General features: G+C 40.3%; 1 pseudogene across 1 annotated transcript; it reads right to left on the bottom strand.

The window, feature by feature from the left end:
* Window positions 1-9795: 9795 nt before the first annotated feature.
* On the bottom strand, window positions 9796-10377 carry LOC309811199 (small ribosomal subunit protein eS7-like; annotated as a pseudogene). Its single transcript has one exon. The product of its transcript is annotated as a small ribosomal subunit protein eS7-like (transcript).
* Window positions 10378-15480: the final 5103 nt, after the last annotated feature.

Here is a 15480-nt window from a genome sequence, read left to right as displayed (position 1 = left end):
TGGTAGAGTGGGCAGAGATTAGAGTAGAGAGAGACTATATCTGGGGGACCAGTCGGACAAACACGTTTAGGATTTCTGGAATTCCAACAAGTAATATTAATTCCATCAATCATCTTCAAACTCTTCCACGAGCTCCTTTTCTTCATTAGAGAGTCAATTAAAGAACGACTTGTTAGTCACACTGAGAGAAGCAGAAGATGGCGGAAGAGGAAGACGCAGAGATCACCTTCCTCCTCACAGATACACCAGAAATACACCTACACATGGAACAACACCTACAGAACACCCACTGAACGCTGGCAGAAGACCTCAGACCCCCCAAAACGCAAGAAACTCCCCACGTACCTGGGTAGGGCAAAAGAAAAAAGAAAAAACAGAGACAAAAGGATAGGGACGGGACCTGCACCAGTGGGAGGGAGCCGTGAAGGCGGAAATGTTTCCACACACTAGGAGCCCCTTCGCGGGCGGAGACTGCGGGTGGCAGAGGAGGGAAGCTTCGGGGCCGCAGAGGAAAGCGCAGCCACAGGGGTGCGGAGGGCAAAGTGGAGAGATTCCCGCACAGAGGATCGGGGCCGACCGGCACTCACCAGCCCGAGAGGCTTGTCTGCTCCGCCGCTGGGGAGGGCGGGGCTGGGAGCTGAGGCTCGTGCTTCAGTCAGAGCGCTGGCGGCGTGAACACAGCCTGAAGGGGTTAGTGCGCCACGGCTGGCCGGGAGGGAGTCTGGGGAAAAGTCTGGAGCTGCCGAAGAGGCAAGAGACTTTTTCTTCCCTCTTTGTTTCCTGGTGCGCGAGGAGAGGGGATTCAGAGCGCTGCTTAAATCCAGAGATGGGCGCGAGCCGTGGCTATCAGCGCAGACCACAGAGACGGGCATGAGACGCTAAGGCTGCTGCTGCCGCCACCAAGAAGCCTGTGTGCAAGCGCAGGTCACTCTCCACACCCCCTTCTGGGGAGCCTGTGCAGCCCGGCACTGCCAGGGTCCCGGGATCCAGAGACAGCTTCCCCTGGAGAACACACGGTGCGCCTCGTGCTGGTGCAATGTCACGTCAGCCTCTGCTGCCGCAGGCTCGCCCCGCATCCGTACCCCTCCCTCCCCCCGAACTGAGTGAGCCAGAGCCCCTGAATCAGCGGCTCCTTTAACCCCGTCCTGTCTAAGCAAAGAACAGACACCCTCCAGCGACCTACACGCAGAGGCGGGGCCAAATCCAAAGCTGAGCCCTGGGAGCTGTGAGAACAAAGAAGAGAAAGGGAAATCTCTCCCAGCAGCCTCAGAAGCAGCGGATTAAAGCTCCGCAATCAACTTCATGGACCTGCATCTGTGGAATACCTGAATAGACAACGAGTCATCACAAATTGAGGAGGTGGACTTTGAGAGCAAGATTTATGATTTTTCCCCTTTTCCTCTTTTTATGAGTGTGTATATGTATGCTTCTGTGTGAGATTTTGTCTCTATAGCTTTGCTTCCACCATTTGTCCTAGGGTTCTATCTGTCCTTTATTTTTTTTAATAATTATTTTTTATTTTAATAACTTTATTTTATTTTACCTTATCTTCTTTCTTCCTTTCTTCTTTTCCTTCCTTCCTTCCTTCCTCCCTCCCTCCCTTCTTTCTCCTTTCTTTCTTTCTTTCTTTCTTTCTTTCTTCTTCTACTAATTCTTTCTTTCTACTTTTTCTAGCTTTCATTCTGAGCCGTGTGAATGAAAGGCTCTTAGTGCTGCAGCCAAGAGTCAGTGCTGTGCCTCTGAGGTAGGAGAGCCAACTTCAGGACACTGGTCCACAACAGACCTCCCAGACCCATGTAATATCCAATGGCGAAAATCTCCCAGATATCTCTGTATCAGCATCAACACTCAGCTTCACTCAACGACCAGAAAGCTACAGTAATGGAACCCTGTGCCAAACAACTAGCAAGACAGGAACACAACCCCACGAATTAGCAGAGAGGCTGCCTAAAATCATAATAAGTCCACAGACACCCCAAAACACACCACCAGACGTGGAACTGCCACCAGAAAGACAAGATCCAGACTCATCCACCAGAACACAGGCACTAGTCCCCTCCACCAGAAAGCCTACACAACCCACTGAACCAACTTTAGCCACTGGGGACAGACACCAAAAACGACGGGAACTACGAATCTGCAGCCTGCAAAAAGGAGACCCCAAACACAGTAAGATAAGCAAAATGAGAAGACAGAAAAACACACAGCAGATGAAGGAGCAACATGAAAACCCACCAACAAATGAAGAGGAAATAGGCAGTCTACCTGAAAAAGATTTCAAAATACTGATAGTAAAGATGATCCAAAATCTTGGAAAGAGAACAGAGAAAATGCAAGAAACATTTAACAAGGACCTAGAAGAACTAAAGCTGAAACAAGCAATGATGAACAACACAATAAATGCAATTAAAAATACTCTAGACAGGATCAAGAGTAGAATAACTGAGGCAGAAGAACGGATAAGTGACCTGGAAGATAAAATAGTGGAAATAACTACTGCAGAGCAGAATAAAGAAAAAAGAATGAAAAGAACTGAGGACTGTCTCAGAGACCTCTGGAACAACATTAAATGCACCAACATTCGAATTCTAGGGGTTCCAGAAGAAGAAGAGAAAAAGAAAGGGACTGAGAAAATATTTGAAGAGATTATAGTTGAAAACTTCCCTAATGTGGGAAAGGAAATAGTTAATCAACTCCAGAAAGCACAGAGAGTCCCATACAGGATAAATCCAAGGAGAAATACACCAAGACAAATATTAATGAAACTGTCAACCATTAAATACAAAGAAAATATACTAAAAGCAGCAAGGAAAAAACAACAAATAACACACAAGGGAATACCCATATGTTAACAGTTGATCTTTCAGCAGAAAGTCTGCAAGCCAGAAGGGACTGACAGGACATATTTAAAGTGATGAAACAGAAGAACCTGCAACAAAGATTACTCTACCCAGCAAGGACCTCAATCAGATTTGATGGAGAAATTAAAATATTTACAGACAAGGAAAAGCTGATAGAGTTCGGCACCAGCAAAACAGCTTTACAACAAACGATAAAGGAATTTCTCTAGGCAAGAAACATGAGAGAAGGAAAACACCTACAATACTGAACCCAAAACAATTAAGAAAATGGGAATTGGAACATACATATCAATAATTACCTTAAATGTAAATGGAGTAATGCTCCCACCAAAAGATACAGATTGGTTGAATGGATACAAAAACAAGACCCATATATATGCTGTCTCCAAGAGACTCACTTCAGACCTAGACACACATACAGACTGAAAGTAAGGGGATGGAAAAAGATATTTCATGTAAATGGAAACCAAAAGAATGCTGGAGTAACAATTCTCATATCAGACAAAATAGACTTTAAGATAAAGACTATTAGAAGAGACAAAGAAGGACACTACATAATGATCAAGGGATTGATCCAAGAAGAAGATATAACAATTGTAAATATTTATGCACCCAAAGTAGAAGCACCTCAATACATAAGGCAAATACTAACAGCCATAAAAGGGGAAATCAACAGTAACACACTCATAGTAGGGGACTTTAACACCCCACTTTCACCAGTGGACAGATCATCCAAAATGAAAATAAATAAGGAAACACAAGCTTTAAATGATACATTAAACAAGATGGACTTAATTGATATTTATAGGACATTTCATCCAACAACAACAGAATACAAATTTTTCTCAAGTGCTCCTGGAACATTCTCCAGGATAGATCATATCTTGGGTCACAAATCAAGCCTTGGTAAATTTAAGAAAATTGCAATTGTATCAAGTACTTTTTCTGACCACAACACTATGAGATTAGATATCAATTACAGGAAAAGATCTGTAAAAAATTAAAAACACATGGAGGCTAAACAATACACTACTTAATTACAAAGTGATCACTGAAGAAATAAAAGAGGAAATAAAAAAATACTTAGAAAGAAATGACAATGGAGACACGATGACGCAAAACCTATGGGATGGAGCAAAAGCAGTTCTAAGAGGGAAGTTTATAGCAATGCAATCCTATCTTAAGAAACAGGAAACATCTCGAATAAACAACCTAACCTTGCACCTAAAGCAATTAGAGAAAGAAGAACAAAAAACCCCCAAAGTTAGCAGAAGGAAAGAAATCATAAAAATCAGATCAGTAATAAATGAAAAAGAAATGAAGGAAACAATAGCAAAGATCAATAAAACTAAAAGCTGGTTCATTGAGAAGATAAACAGAATTGATGAACCATTAGCCAGACTCATCAAGAAAAAAAGGGAGAAGACTCAGATCAATAGAATTAGAAATGAAAAAGGAGAAGAAACAACTGACACTGCAGAAATACAAAAGGTCATGAGAGATTACTACAAGCAACTCTATGCCAATAAAATGGACAACCTGGAAGAAATGGACAAATTCTTAGAAATGCACAACCTGCCAAGTCTGAATCAGGAAGAAATAGAAAGTATGAACAGAACAATCACAAGCACTTAAATCGAAACTGTGATTAAAAATCTTCCAACAAACAAAATCCCAGGACCAGACGGCTTCACAGGCGAATTCTATCAAACATTTAGAGAAGAGCTAACACCTATACTTCTCAAACTCTTCCAAAATATAGCACAGGGAGGAACACTCCCAAACTCATACTATGAGGCCACCATCACCTTGATACCAAAAGCAAGCAAGGATGTCACAAAGAAAGAAAACTACAGGCCAATATCACTGATGGACATAGATGAAAAAATCCTCAACAAAATACTAGCAAACAGAATCCAACAGCACATTAAAAGGATCATACACCATGATCAAGTGGGGTTTATTCCAGGTATGAAAGCATTCTTCAATATATGCAAATCAATCAACATGATACACCATATTAACAAATTGAAGGAGAAAAACCATATGATCATCTCAATAGATGCAGAGAAAGCTTTCAACAAAATTCAACACCTATTTATGATAAAGACCCTGCAGAAAGTAGGCATAGAGGGAAATTTCCTCAACATAATAAAGGCCATATATGACAAACCCACAGCCATCATTGTCCTCAATGGTGAAAAACTGAAAGCATTTCCACTAAGATCAGGAACAAGACTAGGTTGCCAACACTTACCACTCCTTTTTAACATAGTTTTGGAAGTTTTAGCCACAGCAATCAGAGAAGAAAAGGAAGTAAAAGGAATCCAAATCAGTAAAGAAGAAGTAAAGCTGTCACTGTTTGCAGATGACATGATACTATACATAGAGAATCCTAAAGATGCTACCAGAAAACTACTAGAGCTAATCAATGAATTTGGTAAAGTAGCAGGATACAAAATTAATGCACAGAAATCTCTGGCATTCCTATACACTAATGATGAAAAATCTGAAAGTGAAATCAAGGAAACACTCCCATTTACCATTGCAACAAAAAGAATAAAATATCTAGGAATAAACCTACCTAAGGAGACAAAAGAACTGTATGCAGTAAATTTTAAGACACTGATGAAAGAAATTAAACATGATACAAATAGATGGAGAGATATACCATGTTCTTGGATTGGAAGAATCAACATTGTGAAAATGACTCTACTACACAAAGCAATCTACAGATTCAATGCAATGTCTATCAAACTAGCACTGGCATTTCTCACAGAACTAGAACAAAAAAATTCACAATTTGTATGGAAACACAAAAGACCCCGAATAGCCAAAGCAATCTTGAGAACAAAAAACGGAGCTGGAGGAATCAGGCTCCCTGATTTCAGACTATACTACAAAGCTACAGTAATCAAGACAGTATGGTACTGGCACAAAAACAGAAATATAGATCAATGGAAGTGGATAGAAAGCCCAGGGAGAAACCCACGCACATATTGTCACCTTATCTTTGATAAAGGAGGCAGGAATGTACAGTGGAGTAAGAACAGTCTCTTCAATAAATGGTGCTGGGAACACTGGACAGGTACATATAAAAGTATGAGATTAGATCAGTCCCTTACAACATACACAAAAATAAGCTCAAAATGGATTAAGGACCTAAATGTAAGGCCAGAAATTATCAAACTCTTAGAGGAAAACATAGGCAGAACCCTCTATGACATACATCACAGCAAGATCCTTTTTGACCCACCTCCTAGAGAAATGGAAATAAAGACAAATATAAACAAATGGGACCTAATGAAACTTCAAAACTTTTGCACAGCAAAGAAAACCATAAACAAGACCAAAAGAAAACCCTCAGAATGGGAGAAAATATTTGCAAATGAAGCAACTGACAAAGGATTAATATCCAAAATTTATAAGCAGCTCATGCAGCTCAATAACAAAAAAAGAAACAACCCAATCCAAAAATGCGCAGAAGACCTAAATAGACATTTCTCCAAAGAAGATATACAGACTGCCAACAAGCACATGAAAGAATGCTCAACATCATTATTCATTAGAGAAATGCAAATCAAAACTACAATGAGATATCATCTCACACCAGTCAGAATGGCCATCATCAAAAAACCTAGAAACAATAAATGCTGGAGAGGGTGTGGAGAAAAGGGAACACTCTTGCACTGCTGGTTGGAATGTGAATTGGTACAGCCACTATGGAGAACAGTATGGAGGTTCCTTAAAAACTTCAAATAGAACTACCATATGACCCAGCAATCCCACTACTGGGCATATACCCTGAGAAAACCATAATTCAAAAAGAGTCATGTACCAAAATATTCATTGCAGATCTATTTACAATAGCCCGGAGATGGAAACAACCTAAGTGTCCATCATTGGATGAATGGATAAAGAAGATGTGGCACATATATACAATGGAATATTACTCAGCCATAAAAAGAAACGAAATTGAGCTATTTGTAATGAGGTGGATAGACCTAGAGTCTGTCATACAAAGTGAAGTAAGTCAGAAAGAGAAAGACAAATACTGTATGCTAACACATATATGTGAAATTTAAGAAAAAAATATGTCATGAAGAACCTAGGGGTAAGACAGGAATAAAGATACAGACCTACTAGAGAATGGACTTGAAGATATGGGGAGGGGGAAGGGTAAGCTGTGCCAAAGCGAGAGAGAGGCCTGGACATATATACACTACCAAACGTAAAATAGATAGCTAGTGGGAAGCAGCCGCATAACACAGGGAGATCGGCTTGGTGCTTTGTGACCACCTAGAGGGGTGGGATAGGGAGGGTGTGAGGGAGGGAGACGCACGAAGGAAGAGATATGGGAACATATGTATATGTATCACTGATTCGCTTTGTTATAAAGCAGAAACTAACACACCATTGTAAACAATTATACTCTAATAAAAAAATAGTGTTACACTTAGTTATCAAGACCCAATTGAATAAAACACTATGTACTGTCTCATCTTTCAAAAAAATAAAACTACTTGTTGAGGTCTTGTTATACACTTTGCACTCTGGAGTGGGCGGGGGCAGAGCAAGGTGGGACAATAGGCTCCCCATTTAGGGAGACTAAGGAAGTGTGAGGTATTAAATGTTTAGATCTTTGACAATGTTATTGGTTTAAAAAAATAGGATTTCAGTGCATTTTTTTTTGTTTTTTTTTTTGGTACGCGGGCCTCTCACTGTTGTGGACTCTCCGCTTGCAGAACACAGGCTCCGGATGTGCAGGCTCAGTGGCCATGGCTCACGGGCCCATCCGCTCCGCGGCATGTGGGATCTTCCCCGACCGGGGCACAAACCCGCGTCTCCTGCATCGGCAGGCGGACTGTCAACCACTGCGCCACCAGGGAAGCTCTTCAGTGCAGTTTTAACTTCTTTTCTCTTTTTAAGAAGGTAGGTGTCATTTCCTACTTCTAAGAGCTGTTTTATGAATCTCTGTTCTAGGCTTTTTACATTTTTCTATTGGATTATTTATCTTTTCTTATTTGTTATATATTAAGGAAAGTATTTGATCATGTTATAAATTACAATATTTTTCCCAGTTTGTCATTTGTCTTTATTTACAGTTTTCTTAGTATTTCTAAATATCATCAAAGGTATCATTTTTTTCTTCTATTACTTCTGAGTTCGGTGTCACATTTGGAAAGGTGCTCAATACTTCAAATATAAAAAAATCCTTCTAAGTTTTGGTATTTATATGATTTAATTAATGCCTTTGAAGTTTATGTTGGCTTTACTTTTATGTTTTTCCCAATGTTTAACCAGTTGTCTCACTGTTAATCAAATAATCCATCCACCCTGTACTGATCTGAAATTTCAACTTTGTTTTAATTATATTACCATATAATTCTAATATTTATTTATCTATTTAAATGTTATACTATTTGTAGTATAAGTTTTAGTGAAAGTTATACTTCATTTTGAACTAATTAATAAATCAATATATTATGTAGTTTTGTTCTGTTTAATGCCTTATAAATCATTATTAATATTTCTTTATAATTTAAAACTATGCCTGCCGATTATTAATAACATTTGATTTTTTTACGTTAATTCGTTTTTTTTTAACTTTTTATTTTATACCGGAGTATAGCTGATTAACAATGTTGTGAAAGTTTCAGGTGCACAGCAAAACAACTCAGCCATACATATACATGTATCCATTCTCCCCCAAACTCCCCTCCCATCCAGGCTGCCACATAACACTGAGCAGATTTCCCTGTGCTCTACATTAGGTCCTTGTTGGTTATCCATTTTAAATATAGCATTGTGTGCATGTCGATCCCATATGCCCTAACTATCCCTTCCTCCCATCATTTCCACCCCCCCTCTTGTAACCATAAGTTCATTCTCTAAGTAATTACTGTTGATTTTTGACCCACTTGTCATTTACTGTGATCACAGATGTTTGGTCTTTTTTCTGTCAGCTTCTTTTGAGCTCTCTGCCTTTTCTCTTTCTAGATGAATAGAGATTTATTTTGGCATTATTTTTTCTAATTATTTGGAAATTACACATGCTCTTTTTTTATTCTGTTAGCTTATCTGTAAATGTTCAGAAATCAGTTACTTTTCTTTCTTCCTCAAAATCAAGAATAACACCACATATGCTGACATTTCCTGATATAGGATGAACAATTTCCTTCTTACTTCCTATATAATCTTCTGTTCTTTCCCAGTTTTTTTTATGAGTACCCATTGGCATTTTTACCTTGATGGTTATTAATTTTTTTTACATCATAGAACCTCTCTTTTACAAATGATTTCAGCATTTACATTGTTTCACAATGACATTAACAACACATATTTATGTGTGTATATTTGATCTGGGGCCTGCTGTCCCTCTGGCCTTGTTTCCTTCAACTCTCCCCCTTGCTAACCAGGTTGTAGCTATCTTGGTCTTTTTCTCCAACACTTAAGATTGTTCCTACTTCAGAGCCTTTGCATTTGCTGTTTCTGTTGCCAGGACGTTTCTTCTTCAGACCTTTGCATGGTGGCCGCTTGTCATCACTCACCAGAGCTGTCACTACTCAGAGGCCTTCCATGGTCCCCTCCACCTCACCCAACCCAAGCCCAGGTGCTCATTCACTCTCTCCCTCCTTACTTCAGATTACTTCCTGAACTTGCTTATCACTCTCTAACAGGATTCTATTTGGTTATTGGCTTACTTACTGTTTGGTTTCCTATTTATTTTCCTTTCCCTCCCACTAGAACATAAGCTCCATGAAGGTGGACACCTGGTTTATCTTGCTCATCATTTTACCCCAGTGCTTAGAACTATAACTGGTATGTGTTAGACTGCTGATATTTGGCAAATAAATATTTGTTGAATGAATGAATGAATAAGTCCTTGCTTTTTAAAAAAAATGTGAATAATATTTTATTTAGTCATTTTTGTTTATGACTGAAATTCTGGGAATTCAAAATTAACATCCTTGCCCGTGAGCTTCTTATAGACGCCAGAAAATGTTTCAGCCTTGTGTTCCACATTTTCTGCTGTACTTTATCCAAATGAACCTTTATGAGTCAGCTGCCATCCAGCTTCATGCAGATTCTCTTGGCCACAATCTCAGTTAGGAAAACCAGGTCCTCCAGGATGGCGTCATGCACGACTGTCAGAGTGCAGCTCCTAGGACTCTTTTGCTTATTTTTTGTATGGCTTTTTCGAGTTGACTTAGGCAGAATTCTCCTCTGAGTGATCAAGACACTTGCTTCCCACTGAACTTCTTCTCCAACTCACACACAGCTGGACCTGGATTTTCTGGAAAGATTTCAGTTGAGGAACGGGAACAAAGATTATGATAGCTTTCCGACCACCACCACCTTCAATTTTCTTGGTGGCCGTGATGTTCAACTCCTGCAGCTGGGCCTTGAGGTCCCAGTTCATCTCTAGCTCTAGGAGGGCCTGGGAGATGCCCGACTTGAACTCATCAGGCTTCTTGTCATTGGGCTTCACGATCTCCATGATGGCACTGAACATGGCTTGGACCTTGCCAATGCGGCCAATATTTGCTGCTGCTGCCGACACTAGTACGCTTAGGAAGAGAAACCCTTGATTTTTCTAAGAGTGCCTTCTTATTCTTCAAAACCCTGTGGAGTTGCTGGGCCTCCAATCAGTGGGCTCTGGGTCAATCCTCCATCTGCCTTTCTGTATTAATCCTCAGCCTTGCTATCTGGAGAATGGTGGTCATTGCCTCCTTCCTTTGAAGGACAGGTGGGATCCCCAGGAGACCAATCTGTGGTGAAGGGGCAGCAAAAGCTGGGGGTAGAGGGTCTTTGGTCACAAGGGCCAGCGCACTTGCAAATGGAGTGGACTAATTCATTTATTTTGAAAACAACTGATTTTGACGTAATGTCTTATTAATAACCAATGCTATATGGTTGTTTTAAGAAATAAACGTTTTTTTCTCTTTTAAGACTTAAAATACTGCATATACTATGAAATTAATTGTTTTCTGGTTGCTGAATTATTAAAATTACCACATAGTCAATCAGAGTAATTAATGGGATTTCTGGAGGAAAAATGTTTGGAATAAGGTTGGATTTGTGGATAAGGCAGGCTGAAATGAGAGTCTGATAAAATTTAAGAGATGAGGGTTGGTGCTAAGGATCTGAGTTAGCTGGGGGCTCTTGCTGACCACAGTGAAGCCTTTAGCTGGTGTAGCCTTCAAAGCCAGATTCTAGGGTCTGTAGACAATCCTGTTTCTCGGCATCCCTTTAAAGCCTTCAATCTAGGCAGGGCAAAGCAGATAATCACACAAATACTCCTCACTCTTCTCCCCACTGCCACCTGGCTGAAGCCTTACCTCTCCTGATGTTGCAGTAGGTAGAGTCCTACAGGTGACAGTGAGGGAGGTGTGTGTATGTATGTGTGTTTGGGGTGTACAGCAGGGGGACATGACAGGCAAGGTGGATTTTCCAGAAGGAAACTGGGTCATCTCTTAGCTCCAGAGTCCTCTTAGCATATTATTTCCTCAAAGCCATCCTATTACATCATCCCTCTCCCCATCCATCCATTCATCATCAACAAATTGTTGAGCCCCCATTGTTCTAGGCATGGGGATACAGTAGTGAATACGGTAAAGTCCCTGTTCTCATGAAGCTTACATTTCAGTAAAGCAAGGGATGAAACAAACAAACAAGTAAATACATGATATCTCATTTGATAATAAAGGCCTTGGAGAAAAATAAAGTAGGGTAGGAAAAAAGAGAGTGAAAATGTTGATGGGGCTACTTTCTATGGGGTAGTCAGAAAAGTTCTCTCCGGGTATGTGACTTCTGCATTTGAAGAAAATAAGGGGGGGCTTCCCTGGTGGCACAGTGGTTGAGAGTCTGCCTGCCGATGCAGGGGACATGGGTTCATGCCCCGGTCTTGGAAGATCCCACATGTCGTGGAGTGGCTGGGCCCGTGAGCCATGGCCACTGAGCCTGTGCGTCCAGAGCCTGTGCTCCACAACGGGAGAGGCCACAGCAGTGCGAGGCCCACGTACTGCAAAAAAAAAAAAAAAAAAAAAAAAAAAAAGAAAATAAGGGGAGACCTCACTTGTGGGTTTCTGGGGAACCTTATTTCATGATCCATAAATGAGCATGATGCATGGTTTGGAAAATTCTGGTAGGGCTTTGTTGACTTGGTAAGGTCTGAATTATATTGTAAATAAAATGGGGAAATACTAGAGAATTTTAAGCAGAAAAGTAACACGATCTGACTTATATAGCAAAAGAATCACTTGTGCTGTTGTATGGATAATAAATAGACTTTGTGTGTGTGTGGCGGGTGGAGGTGATGTGGGAATGCGGAAGCTGGGAGACCCGTCCATTTAGTCCTTGCTGTAAGTTTATTTCCTTATCACCATTAGTATTCACCAAACTTTCTTTATCAGACATACTATTAAAATAGGCAAACCACAGCCAGCTTTTAAACAGAACTTTCATAGTTCGCGTCTTCAAATGAAATAACACATAACAGAATTTGTGCTTAGTAAACTTTAATTTCTATATCTTTCAGCCTTAATCTTAATCTTCACCTTGGCTGAATAAGGTTTACCTGGGACAGAGTTTAGTTTCTCCATAAATCTCATTTGGTTGCTCCATCTTGGTGGCCTCGGGCTGTGCTCCTGTGATCCTACTTATCTTCCTGGATCTCCACCTGCACAGCATGTCCTCTGACACAGCCTGCATCTCCAGGGCTTCCTGTCCTTGACACAAGGATCAGGGTACATGATAGCTTTGTTGTGACTGCTGATTTCAGAGAAGGCCATAATTGTGTACATCTTGCCCTTTAACACATGTAACTAATGAATGAGGAACTGCTTTTTTAAGGAGAAATTTCCTTTGCAAAGAACAGATAGGGAAGAGTTCACATGAGTCTCTTTTATCCCAGAATGTGCTTGATATTTCATTTCTCATGATTGGTTTTCCCTCCTTCTTCATTGTGTTTTTTGTCCTAGGAGGCTGACTTTTATGAACTATACCAAAGGCTCCCTCCCCATCTGGTTTCAGCTTGGTTCTGGCTAACAGGAGGCACCAGTGGAGCTATGATAACGAGAGGAGAATGGGTTTGGGGTATTTATCCCTCCAGCTTTCTTTTTGCTGGGTTGCCATTTATTGGTTTTGTTCCTCTCCTATAGGTCACAACTCCGAGGGCAACCCTGTGTGACAACTACAGCCTCTCCCTCAGGGTTCTGGTAACCCTCTCATTTTTTAAAATTTATTTAATTTTATTTATTTATTTTCTTAATTTTAATTTTTTTTTTTTTTTTTTTTTTGGCGGTACGTGGGTCTCTCACTGTTGTGGCCTCTCCCGTTGCGGAGCACAGGCTCCGGACGCACAGGCTGAGCGGCCATGGCTCACGGGCCCAGCCGCTCCGCGGCATGTGGGATCTTCCCAGACTGGGGCACGAACCCACGTCCCCTGCATCGGCAGGTGAACTCTCAACCACTGCACCCCCAGGGAAGCCCTCCTCTCTTGCCCTTCAGTCCAAGGGGTGGCAATAACTCTTAATTCTTCCTGGCACTAGGTTACTGCACCAGCCTTTGTGAGTTTCTCCCAATACTACCTAATCCTTTGTAAGTAAATGTTTTATTAAGCTCTCTTCAATTATCCTGTTCCCTGCTAGTCCCATGACAAGATACACAGAGGTTTCTCCAGGAGGAGCTGAGGAAGAAAGTAAAAAAAACATTTGTTCAGGAAACACTGAAAGCTAATCAGATATGAGACAATTTTATCTTAATCAATGTGATAGAAATGAGGACTATCAAATGAACTCATCAGTTTAGCCTGTGGTCATCAACACATGAATACTTATGGCATATATGTAGCCCATTCAAAATTGGCAGAATTATCTTGAGGAGAGAGTGTTTTATTTTAAGCATTAAACAGCTACATGTATACTTTCAGGATCCACAAAGACTAGGCAGAAAGACAATTTCTTTATACAGATCTTACTCAACTTACAAAGGGACCATGTCCTGATAAACCCATTGTAAGGTGAAAATATTGTAAGTTGAAAGTGCATTTAATACCTCTCACCTACTGTACATCTTAGTTTAGCCCAGCCTACTTTAAACGTGCTCAGAATACTTATATTACCCAATAGTTGGGCAAAATCATCTAACACAAACCCTTTTAGAATGAAGTGTTGAATACCTCATGTAATTTATTGAATACTGTACTGAAACTGAAAAACAGAATGGTTGTCTGGGTACAGAATGGTTGTGAGTTGTCACCCTGGTGATCACATGGCTGACTGGGAGCTGTGGCTCACTGCCATAGCCCAGCATCACAAGAGAGGAGTGTACTGCATGTCGCCAGCCTGGGAAAAGGTCAAAATTCAAAATGCGAACTATAGTTTGTACTGAATGCATATTGCTTTCACACCATCGTAAAGTTGAAAAATCTTAATGTGAACTATCATAAGCTGGAGACCATCTGTAAAATTATTTTCAACTGTGAAAGGAAGTCCTTGGGTATGACTGAATAAGAGATGTCTAGACACAGTGAATACTGTGGTTTAGTGTGAATCATAAATAGTCAATGAGAAAGATTATTGGTTAGAGGAAGTGTGGCACGATATTTAGAGCACAGCTTCTAGAGCTAGACTCTTCGGGTTGACATCCTGCCTCTGCTATTTTCTCGTTAGGAGCCTTTGGGCAAGTTACTTGTTATCTCTGTGTCTCATTGTTCCATCTTAACATAGGAAAAATAGGAGTACCTAACTCATAGTATTGTAAAGAGGAATAAATGAGTTAATTCACATAAAGCGCTTAAGATAGTGCCTGGTGATACATGTTTAATATCTCTATTTATTGTATTATACTGAAAGTAATTACTGGGACAGGGACAGATTATTGTTACTTACAGAAATTACCTTATTTGTTCTTTCCCCCCCAAATTTTCCCCATTCAGGGATGATGCAGAAAGAGGCAGTGGACAGGCCTACACATAGTAGGGGGTGGTTGTCGTTCTGTAGGAAAGGAACACACAAAATATGAATCTGGAGCTTATCTAGAAGATGAATGGCTGTCCCCTCATCTTTCAAGGAAACAAGCGTTACCTTCACTCCCTACAATAAACAAATTCTCCTTGGAAAGAGAAGGGGAAGGGCCCTGGGTTTTTACCCTTTAAGATGTAAATAAATATCTCCTGGGAAAGATAAAACAAGTGTTTCTAGCTTTACGAATCCTGGAATATATCTATGGCTTTGGGTCTCATCTGCCTCTAGAAGTGTAAATACACATCTGGGGAGTTAAATCTTCAATAATCTTTTAGATTTCAAGGCTACTATGTCGAATAGAAGTGGTGAGAGTGGGCATCCTTTTCTTGTTCCTGAATTTAGAGGAAAGACTTTCACTGTTGAGTATGATGTTAGCTGTGCGTTTGTCATATATGGTCTTTATTATGTTGAGATATATTCCCTTGATAACAACATTGATGACAGTTTTTGTCATGAATGTATGTTGAATTTTGTCACGTTTTTTTCTGCATCTATTGAGATGATCATGTGATTTTTATCCTTCCTTTTGTTAATGTGGTGTATCACATTGATTGATTTGCAAATGTTGAACCATCCTTGTGACTCTGGAA

Source organism: Mesoplodon mirus, assembly GCF_964341445.2.
Source record: "Mesoplodon mirus genome assembly, chromosome: 10".
NCBI lineage: Eukaryota > Metazoa > Chordata > Mammalia > Artiodactyla > Ziphiidae > Mesoplodon > Mesoplodon mirus.
This window is presented reverse-complemented; position numbering and strand designations above follow the sequence as displayed.